The sequence below is a fragment of the Zonotrichia albicollis genome, unplaced genomic scaffold (genome assembly GCF_047830755.1).
Source record: "Zonotrichia albicollis isolate bZonAlb1 unplaced genomic scaffold, bZonAlb1.hap1 Scaffold_122, whole genome shotgun sequence".
Lineage (NCBI taxonomy): Eukaryota > Metazoa > Chordata > Aves > Passeriformes > Passerellidae > Zonotrichia > Zonotrichia albicollis.
The window spans coordinates 935,990-946,413 of record NW_027428349.1 but is presented as its reverse complement, the minus strand read 5'-3'; positions in this window follow the sequence as shown (position 1 = coordinate 946,413).

The window sequence follows — 10,424 nt, the reverse complement described above, 5'->3', positions numbered from 1 at the left end:
TGTGAATCGTTTGTGCTTGACAACGGGAAGAGAAACAGCAATTGTGAGATGGAGGGCACACCAGAAACATCATCTGCTGAGCAAGAGAACAACACCAAGCTGGTGACATCCCCAACTCAGACAGAGAACTGCAAGGAACAGACACTGGAAGACATCCTTACTATGACTGTTCCTGATAAAAAAGCCACTTTGTCCTTGCTGTGGTACCCAGGTGAACTGTGTGTTGGGCTTGACTGAACATCTGAGGGTAATCCATGGGAAAAGGAGGGTTTGCTTTCAGTGTGCTCAATGTGAAAAAGAGTAGAGTAATTATCATAGTATTGTTTGTCACTTTCCTAAATGCAGGGGAACAGCAGAAATGGCTCCAGGCAGGGAGTGGATATGTGAGGAATGCAGCATGGACTTCAAGATGAAAATTGTTCTGGGACAACACAAAAGATTGGTACATTTATTGATTAGAAATCAGGAAAGGGTTGCTTTCCCACCCAATAGAGACTTCCAACCAAGGAGCCCACAAAAGATGCTTGACTAAAGAGGAGGAAGAACTACTGATAAGATTGGAGGCTCAGTTTGAGGGGAACAAGAACATCAATAAACTCATTGCAGGACACACATCACAAGCAAAACAGCTAAACAATGCAAGGACATAAGGAGATTGCTGCCCAAGAAACCAGCCGAGGATGTAGATAAAGAAACAGGGATGAGTCATCAAACCAGGAGACCACATGAGGGCCTGAGAAGGGACTTGGACAAAGATCTTGGGAGGAGTCAGATGCTTGGGAGAGCAGCTGCTGGAAGGAAAACAGATCCCAAGATGAGTCACCACCCTGATAAGGATAACAACAGCTGGGAAACAGCAAGTGACAGAGGGAGAGGCAGCTGCAGGCCCATTATCTCAGAACCCTCAGTGAATGGTATCAGCTGGGACAATTAACACCTTCCTACAGGCATTCAAGCATTTCCTAGATGGCCAGGAGATGCAATCAACAGTCAATCAATCAGCACAGGAATGCTTCTGATGCTTTCAATCAATCAGCCAGATAAGAATAGCAACCAGAGATAAGGGAAAAATGGGGACCCAGGAAAAAGGAACAATAGGACCTTTTCAAAAATGGATGAAAAGAAGAACAGTTAAGAAAGGTAATTTTCTTTTTGTCCAGGACCTGCTCCATCTAGATAGGGGGAAACTTGCTAAAATTATCCTGAATGACACAGTGTTTGTCCTGTGAAATCACACCCATCAAACATTTTTCAGTTTTAAAAGCCATATGAGAACACTTGATAGCCTTGGGAACTTCCAAACTAATGGGAAAGCCAACAATGGTGCTTTCAGAGAATTAATTACAGCAAAAGAAATTGGGAAAAATGGGCAGGAGATGAGCAAAAGCTCAGCTCCCAGTTTGGAAAAAGAGACATCAAGAAGATGGACCCAGAGAACTCCTGGGAGTTCAGAGATCTGCAGCTTATGGTTAACATCAGGAAAAATCCCAGACATGGTGAGGGGTTGCAGGACTGTTTTGATTCCTAAGTCAACCAAACCAGAGCACCTAAAGGAAATTAACAACTGGAAACCTATCCCAAACAGTTCCATCTTGCTAAGACTGTTCTCCAGGATTTTAACAGCCTAACTGACCAAGGCTTGCCCCCTCAACCCAAGGCCAAGAGGCTTTATAAGAGCAGTGGGATGCTCTGAAAACCTGAAACTCCTGCAAATCATTATTCAGTCAGCAAGAGGAGAACACAAATGCCTGGGTGCTGTATTTGTGGACATCACCAAGGCTTTTGATACCGTAAGCCAGCAGCACATTCTACGTGCCCTACAGGAAAGGGAAGCAGATCCCCACATCATCAGTTTGGTGAGCAATATTGTGAAAAATGTTTTTGTGCTTTGTGTCAATCAGCAATGGAATCAGCAAATGCTTGTATCTGCTATGTGGAAAACGGATGCATTCCTTGGGATAGATACAAAGAAGGGTTTTGAGACTTTCTATAGCCAAATAAATCTTTGAAGTAGGGGAAGTATGGTAAAACAAAGAGGTGAGGTAGAAAGATGGCTGATGCTTAGAATAAAATCAAGGAAGGTGTGGTAAAGCTAAGGGGACTGCAATGCAACTAAAGGACTGCAATGCAACTAAATGCATATGTATAATAAAAAGCTTAACAAAATCATGTAGCAGACAGCGGTGAAGGGGCCTCCCTCCAGACGAGCACAAGAAAGACAGGAAGCCAACAACCACCTGGAAAGATGATGAAATTGCTGATTCCAGCTTATTGATATTTACTCATTTGTACTAACCAAGCACATTGAAAAATGCTTTGTAGGCTTTAAAATAGCACATATACTTTACTGAATTTTTAAGTGCTGTGTGCCTTGAGTGGAGCAGTGACTCCCCGGTCCCCCAGCACTGCTTCCTCGCCTTCTTTCAAATCAAAGATATTGAAATAAAATTTGCATTAGCTATTAAAATTTTATGTATTAGTATGATCCTTGTCACATGCCAGCACTCCCAGTATGGTCCCAGAATAATCCCAGTTACTTTCAAGCAGTCCCAGGATGGTGCCAGTTGCCTCCAGCCTGATCAAGCCAGTCAATCCCAGTATGATGCCATTTGCTCCCAGTGTGCTCCCAGTTGCTCCCAGTCACCCCCAGTCCAGGGATGATGTGCATGGTGTGTTCCCAGTCACTCTCAGAAACTCCCAGTGTTAATCCAGTCAGTCCCAGTATGATGCAGAGATGAGCCCAGTGTGGTCCCAGTTGCTGCCAGTATGAACCACCTGTGCCCCGCATGGTCCCAGTTTCTCCCTTTCACCCTGACTTTTGTTCCAGTCTCTCCCAGTCTTTCCCAGTGTATCCCAGTTCCTTCCAGCATATTCCTAGTCCTTCCCAGTATGATCCCAGTTCATCCCAGTAGAAGCCCAGTTGCTTCCAATGATGCCCAGCATGCACCCAGTCACTCCCAGTTCCTCCCACTTGCTGCTGGCATGATCCCAGTGGCTCACAGCTGCTCCTGGTCACCCAGAGCATGATTCCACTTGCTCCCAGTATATCCCATTTGCCTCCCACAGGGTCACAATTGCACCCGGCAGGCTCCTATGCAGTCCTGGTATGATTCCACTATGATTACACTATGATCCCACGATGATCCCAGTCTCCTCAGTGTGATAACAGTCTCCCCCGGCATGGGTCCAGCTGCTGCCGGTATGATCCCAAAATGATGTCAGTACAAACCCAGTACAATTCCAGTCACTGCCTGTATGATCCCAGTATGATCCCAGTTCAGCTCAGTCCCTCCCAGTTCAGCTCAGTCCCTCCCAGTGATGCCATTCCTGGAATCCCTCAGCCCTCTCTGTGTTCGCCCCTCCTGGATCTCCCAAGAGGAACCCCAAGGGCTGGCAGTGCCCAGGCAGGGTCCCCAGCGAGGCCCAGTTTGGATGTTCAGCCCCCAGTTTTCCCAGTTTGCCTCTCCTTTGCCCCGGGCCGGGTTCCCCCTGCCCGCAGCGGCTGGGAGCAGCCGAGAGCCTTGCGCTGCCCATCCCGACCTATCCCGGCTCCATCCCTGCTCCTGTGGCGGGCTGCGAGGGCTGTGGGAATGGGGCACCAAGGGCGTGGCTGCTGCTGGGGGAGGAGGAGGAGAGAGAGAAGAGGGGGGAAGAAGGAGGATAGCAAGAAGTGATAAAAGTAGGAGAAGGGCTTAGGGAGGAGGTGGAGAAGGGGTGGAAGAGGAGGAGTGGGAGGAAGAAGAAGAGGAGGGACAAAGGAGGATCAGGGAAAGCAGAAGGAACCACGAGGTCAAGCACTCCCTGAATTCGAAGCCCCCACGTGTGGGATCATCACCCCCATCCCACAGGTGACCAGGGAAGGGGTGCTTGGCCCAGATATCCTGGGGGGTCCCTGGGTTGGGGTTTTTGGGAGGGGATGTTTGTAGAATGTAAAACTCCAAATCTGAGCAGAAAAGGCACCATGGGGGGACATCGGGGGGTGCCGGTGGCGGCTGCCGGCAGAAGCAGCCTGGAGGAGCAGAGCCCCATGTCCCTCAGGAGCCCAAAGTGGGGAGCCCAGAGAGGGGGGAGCACCGCCATTGGCTGGAGCCTCAAGAGCCTGGAGAGGGGCAGGGGGGACTCCTTGGAGCTGCTGCAGCCCAAAGTAGAGAATAACGGGAGAAGGGACCCTAGGATCCCAAAACCCCCCAGCATCCCTAAATGGAGAGATGGAAAAGGGGGGAGCTTTTTGATTCTTGGGACTCCCAGCAGCTTGGGGAGGGCGGGGAGCAAGGAGACAGGGGACCCCCAATACAAGCGTGACCCACAGAAGCTGGGACAGGGGGCAATCTTCAAACACTACAGGGAAGAGACCAGAGACCGGCAACTCCTGGGAAGCATTTTCAGGGCTGAATCTTGGTGCTTGGGAGGTTTTCATGGAGCCCAGTGGCTGGTGGCTTCTAGAGATGGACTTGGGCAGAGGGACATTCAATCTCAATGTTCTCATCCCTTGTTTTTTCTGAACCAGGAGTTCCCATTCCCAGTCGTTGGTGGCATGGAGGAGAAGGCTGTGAGGAAGATGAAGACTCCTGTTTTAGGTTGCAAGATGTAGCTGGGGGTTTGTCATCAATTCCCATCTGTTAGAAGTGGGGCAGGTATCATCTGTTAATTGAGCAGTTATCTTTATCTCTTCTACAACCAATCTTCCCTCTGGGAAATATCTTCTCTTAATGGGCCATTGAGTGTCACTGTATGACTGATAAAAATTCCATCATCCCATTATGATCTGCTCTGCCCAGAGGGAGGAGCCAAGCATTCCTGCCTGGATATAAGCTCATCCTTGGGACCCTGTGGAGAGTTTTATTAATAGTTGGTTAGCTGAGAAAGCCATACTGACATAATGCCGCTGGTTAAGCTGAGAGGGGGAAGTCAGCAGTCAGCAAGCTGAAAGGAGATGTCAGCAATTAGCAATCAGTGACCTTGCTGCAACATGAGAATAGGGAGTAGAGATTATTCCTGAATATATCCTGAGAATATGTAGAAAGTATCAAAAGTAGAACCATAGGAATGCAGAAGGAGGTGTAGTTACTGATATGTAACTAACCAATCCTGAGCTCAACTTTTGCAATATGTATGAAGCTCATTATGAACTGTATTTAACCCGCCGTACTGATCAATAAAATTGGGCCTGTGATGATCAATTGATGTCCTGGTCTCCTTCCGTCGACACATGGTGGAGAATGCGGGCAACGCTGAACCTCTGTCCTTTTTTCTCGGATTATAAGGAAAAAAGGAACTTGCCACGGTCGAGGAAATTGGGTGAGGGTCCCTGCAGCCGGGACAGTGCCGGATTTTAAAAGCACCCTTGAGGATCACAACGGTGACTCAAGCCATCTACGTGCCGCAGGAGCCTGGAGAGCTGCAACAGCGCGCGCTGATTAATAGGTATGGATAGGCAAGCGGCATACGACCTCTTCGCCGCATATTTAGAAAGGCGAGGAATAAAAGGGATAGATTTAAAAAAGGAGTTACCGGGGTTATTAGCTTATGGCCATGCTAAAGGTATATTTAGTAACCCGCACACAGTTCATGAGCTATCAGAATGGAGAAAGTTTGGGGAAATAGTGTTGGATACAGTGTTAGATGATGTTAAGTCAGCGAAGAAATTCGGGAAGTTATGGCGGGTGGTGTATAATACGTTACTTCAGCAGGTCTCTGAGAGAAAGGCAGCAGAAAGGGCGACAGAAGCTCATAAGAGGAATATAGGATATGGTCGTGAGGATGATCCCTTAGCACCTTCTGTAACTAAGATACTTATACCTAAGAGTCCCCAGTATAGTGGTGTGGAGGATTTGCCTATAGACATAGTGGAACCATCTGCACCCCCCTTGGCAGAGGGGGAAGGCGAGTCGGATGGGGGAGGTAAGAACAAACCAGCTTTGCCTCCGCCGCCGGCTTCAGGCGGGTCGGATGGTAGGGTTGGGAGCAAGCCAGCTTCGCCTCCGCCGCCAGCTTTGCCTCCGCCGCTACCCCCGAGCAGGCCGGCTCCGGTTACGGCTCCAGTGAGGGGGCCGCTTCCCCCGCGCGAGCCGGCTCCGCTCGAGCCGGCTCTGGTTTCACTGTCAGCTCCGGCGGGGGGGCCGCTTCCCCCGCGCGAGCCAGCCTCTGCTTCACCGGCTTCCCCGCGTGAAAACTCAGTGTCTGCACCGAAATGCCGGCAGCACAGCACCCCCAAAGAGCCAGCTCCCATCCCAGGGGCACACCGTGATCTATGGGGGGAAATGGCTAGTCAAAGGAGGGAAGCTTGGGCTGCTGTGGCAAAAGAAGTAATGCAAATGGGGGATGGCGAGGCAGTGAAAATAGCTTCTAGCCTTGCATGTCCGGTTACATACACACCACAGTATGATGCACAAAGGAACCTTACGCATAATACAGCAGCATATTCTCCCTTAGATTGGAAGTTGTTAACCCAGCTACGTTCCACGGTTAGTCAGTTTGGAGTAAAAAGTGAACCTGTTAGGCAAATGTTAGATTATCTCTTTAATACTCAGATTTTATGCCCAAATGATTTAAGAGGAATAGTGCGTTTAATATTCACTCAACATCAGCAGTTATTGTTTAACGCACATTGGCAAGCGTTAGTAAACGAATCAGTTGCTGTACAACGAGCCCAGGGAGACCCATTGCATGGGATAACAGTGAAGGAGCTCATGGGCTTAGGGACATATTTGCATACAGAGGCACAGATGATATCGGGAGCGGATAAACTTAGAGAGGCTATGCGATTAGTGCGTACAGCAATAGATATGGTTAAAGAGCCAGGAGGGTTACCAGCTTATATGGGCATTAAGCAAGGTAGAGAAGAATCATTTGGAAATTTTATCGATAGGGCAGCTACTGCTATAGATCGGGCTGGGGTTGCAGACTACATGAAGGGGGCGCTATTTAAGCAGTGTGCTTTGCAAAATAGTAATCCAGCAACCCAAAGAGTGTTAGCTACTTTAGGAGCAAATTGGACCATTGAGGAAGCATTAGAGCGAATGGCGTTAATGCCAACAGCTTCGCAGGCATTCATAGCAGAAGCTCTAAAGGAATTAGGATTGGGGTTACAAAAGCAGGCAGAGTCTAATCAGAATCAGGTGTTAGCTGTTCAGAATCAGGTGTTAGCTGCTCTTGCTCCTCTCTGAAGTGGCTCACTGGCATTCACGCATGGAGGTTCAAAGCTATTTATCAAGTGTTACCGGTGCGGCAATGAGGGACACACACACCGAACTTGCCGAGCAACTGGCATTTGGTGTCAACACTGCCGATCCAGCTCTCACAACACTACGGCTTGTAGGCGCCGGTCGGGAAACCATCAGCGGAGTGCGCTTCACGGGAGCCGCGCCCAGACACAAGTTGCTGCCGTGACATCGGAGACACCAGCTGCTGCAACATTGCTGCCACCTCCTGTCTGCAACCCGCAACAACAAGGAGCCTCGGTTTGGACTTACCAGCAGCAGTAGACGTCACACTAATGACGAATAGGCCTAAGATACCAACTGGAGTAAAGGGTCCTCTTATATTAAATGGACAAACATGTGGAGCATTATTATTAGGACGCTCTTCTACAACTATGTTGGGATTATTTGTTTTGCCTGGAGTTATTGATGCAGACTTTACAGGGGAAATACAAATCATGGCTTACACCCTTTACCCTCCAATTAAAATAAGAAAAGGACAACGCATTGCACAATTGGTACCACTATCACAAATGACATCGGGAATACAACCATTTACTGGGCAAACACGGGATGAAAAAGGTTTTGGTTCTACTGATGTTACACTTTTAACTGTGGATTTACAAAATAGACCAAAGCAAAAAGTTGAAATTACTTATGGGCATCAAAGTATAACCCTTTATGGATTATTGGATACAGGAGCAGATACCAGCATTATTTCTCCAGAAGCATGGCCACAACATTGGCCTCTATTCCCATCAGCAAACATGCTCACAGGAGTAGGAGGATTTACATTGGCAAGCAGGTCACCTTCTTTGTCTGTGTCCATTGAGGATCAACAAATATCTGCTGTGTTTTCAATTGTGCAAGTGCCTCCTACAGTCTCCTGTTTAATTGGAAGGGACATTTTAACACAATTGGGAGTGGTGTTAACTAATCAGCACCCTTTGGGGTAATTGCCATTGCTTGGACTTTCCCCATTCCACTCACCTGGAAGACGGATACACTGGTGATGGTTAAGCTATGGCCACTAAAAGGGGAAAGCCTTATGCATGCTCATGAATTGGTAGAGGAACAATATTCAAAGGGACATTTACAACTTTCCACGAGCCCTTGGAATACACCTATTTTTGTGATCAAAAAGAAATCAGGGAAATATCGTTTAATACATGATTTGCGGGCTGTAAATGACCAAATGGAACCTATGGGGGCCTTACAGCCTGGTCTTCCAAATCCAGCTATGATTCCAGAACACTGGCCACTCTTAATTATTGACCTAAAGGATTGTTTCTTCACCATTGGCCTGCATCCTAAAGATATGAAGAGATTTGCTTTTACTTTACCAGCAATAAATCGTGGAGAACCAGATAAAAGATTTGAATGGACATCTCTTCCGCAAGGCATGCGTAATTCTCCAACCTTATGTCAGCTTTATGTTGATGCAGCATTACAGCCACTACGTCGCAGACGGCCAGCAACTATAATATATCATTACATGGACGATATTTTGTTTGCACAGCAACAACCATTTTCCTCTTTGCAGATTGACATTATTAAAAATACTCTTGCTGCATATTCACTTGTTATTGCTTCAGAGAAAATTCAAACTACAAAGCCCTGGAAATATTTGGGATGGACTTTGATGGATCAAATAGTGATACCTCAAAAATTTGAATTACAATTGGACATTAAGACTCTACATGATGTACAGAAGTTGCTGGGAGACTTACAGTGGCTGAAACCCATTGTGGGAATACCAAATAATTTGTTAGAAGCCCTACGGCCTTTGTTAAAGGGTGTTGACCCTACTACTCCTGTATACCTGACAAAGGAGCATAGTCTTGACTTGCAGCAAATCAGTAACTGTGTACAACAGGGGTATGTGTCTCGTCGACAACTCGACCACCCTATTGACCTTACTATCTGGAATAGCCCTTGCCACCTGCTTGGTGCTCTCTCTCAACAACAAAAGAAAACAAGGGAGATACGGGTGTTGGAATGGTTGTCTCCACCATTACAGCATAAGAAAACAATATGTTCAAAAATTGAACAATTGGCTGCATTAATCAAAAAGGGGCGTCTCAGAATTCTTGAAGTGAATGGTAGAGAACCTGCTACCATTAGATTGCCTTATGGAAAAAGAAACCTTGGACTGGTACCTGATTAATTCAAAGGATTTACAGGAAGCATTATTGACATCGTCTGCTAAAGTAGATACCAGCAAATTAGTGCCTAAAGTTTTGCAATGGATGACAGAATGGAACTGGATTACTCGACCCTTGAGAGAAGAACGCCCTATAGAAGGAGCTATTACAGCCTTTACAGATGCAGGAAAGAAATCAAGGCGTGCTGCTGTCACTTGGCAAGAAAAAGGACAATGGAAACATCAACTCCTCACAGCAGACCCTGCTGATAGTTTACAAACTTTGGAATTGTTAGCAGTAGTATGGGCAGTATCCAACTTACAGGATGTGGTAGTGTGTTGTTAAGTTTCTTGTGTTATTCCCCCAATTTATGTATTGTTCTCCCCTATTATGTGTAAAATGGTTTCGTTCCCCCTTCCTTCCCGCCACCGTTAGCCTGCCAGCTAAGTTGCTATAGCAACCGCTATTCATAGTTGCCGATATGTAATTGCTCCTCCCCTGGTTTCCCTTATAAGTGAAAGTTGTTTCCTCCCTGTCCAGTCAATCACTCCCTTCCTCCTCCCAGGTTTCGAGAACCTTCTCCTCTCTGGAGATGGTGGTTGGCTGGAGTCCCAGGACACCTCCTCTACCTTTTGATTATTGGTCCCCATGGAGTGTCAGTTCTGTGAAGTTCATCCCCTCACCTTTCCCGATTGGCTCCGCCTGTACCCACCCCCCTCCTTTATAATCCTGTTTTCACCCCCTATGAAAAAACTTTTTCCCGGCTGGCTTCCCGGTGTTTTTGGATCCGGCATCACCTTCAATAAACCGATGTTTAACCCCCGGGAAATGGTCAGCTCCGTTCCTCTCCTATACCAGCGAGGTACGCCAGTCCGCAGCCAGCACAGCCCGAGGCCATCAGACGCCGAAGGGTGCTGGCCAGGAATTGCAGAGGGGCGTCGGCCTTTCGCCCTCAGCTAGTCGGATTCTAAACTTCGGGCCACATACGTTCTCCTCTGCAACAGGAGCCTTTAAATGTGGTCACAGACTCTATCCTTTGGTGGACCGCCTCACGGAGGAGGACAAGGAGCGACTGGGGAAG